The sequence below is a fragment of the Pteropus medius genome, unplaced genomic scaffold (assembly GCF_902729225.1).
Source record: "Pteropus medius unplaced genomic scaffold, Ma_sr-lr_union100, whole genome shotgun sequence".
In the NCBI taxonomy this organism is placed as follows: Eukaryota; Metazoa; Chordata; class Mammalia; order Chiroptera; family Pteropodidae; genus Pteropus; species Pteropus medius.
Genome location: NW_024343732.1, coordinates 670,151 through 671,158, shown reverse-complemented (window position 1 = coordinate 671,158; position 1,008 = coordinate 670,151).

The window sequence follows — 1,008 nt, the reverse complement described above, 5'->3', positions numbered from 1 at the left end:
TGCCTGGTTCCCATTTTGGGCTCGTGCAGAGCTCCCTTGCTTTATTGTGGGCTCGGCTGTGCACATTCACTTTATTTTACTCACTTCTGTGTGGTTACAGTGGGCTTCCAGGTAACTGTCCCAAACATTGCTGAGCAGAGAGGCCTGCTCTGCACTGCCGATGACCTCTCGCTCTGTTCCTCAGAGGCTCTAGAGGCTGGAACTTGGCCTCCAGGGATGGCAATGAGAATGGAAGATGGGGCTGGGTCCAGGGCCCTCTGGAGGGGATGTCAGGCTTGCTGTGGCTATGGGTATGGTAGTGGGGGGTGGGGCATCACAGGTGCCTCCCAGGACCTGGCCAGAGCCCTGGGCTGGGGCAGTGTCCTTCACTCCACGTGTGTAGAAGGCCGAGCTTCTACTCAGGCTGATGCCCACTAGGCCTACAAGGGGGGAGCTGGGTGATGTGGGAGATGGAAGAGGGAGCTCGGCCCTTGAAGGCGAGTGGGGCGGGCAGGGCCATCAGTGCTGGGGAGGCAGTGAGGGTGAGAAGTGCCAGGGGTGGGAAGACGAGGCCTTCCTGTCCCTGTGCCTGCTGCTTTCCCCTCCTGGACCAGGCAGCAGTTGTCATATTCCAGGGCACGTACAGACCACGTTAACAAATCTCCTGGGCCCCGTGCTGAGACTCTGCCCAGCAGGTCAGACTAGACCCGTGAATCTGGTACGAGGACCACACTCTGAGGAAGACCATCAGGCTAGGGAGGGACAGCAGCAAGCTGTTGGCAATCTGAGGGCTGGGGGTCACGACAGTCACCTTGGATAGGAGGAAAATAATTTGCTTGCGTGCCCTCCAGGAGGGCCAGGCCTGGTGGTCCAGTGCAGTGGCTCTGCCTTCCACTGATTGCCTGCTCCTGCCTTTATCTGGGGACAAAGGTGCTGAGAGCCAGTGACACAAGCAGGGCCACACAAAGGTTGGGCACCGGTCACCCAAGAGGTGTCCATACCATGCTGCATCTGAGGGAAGGCAGGCAG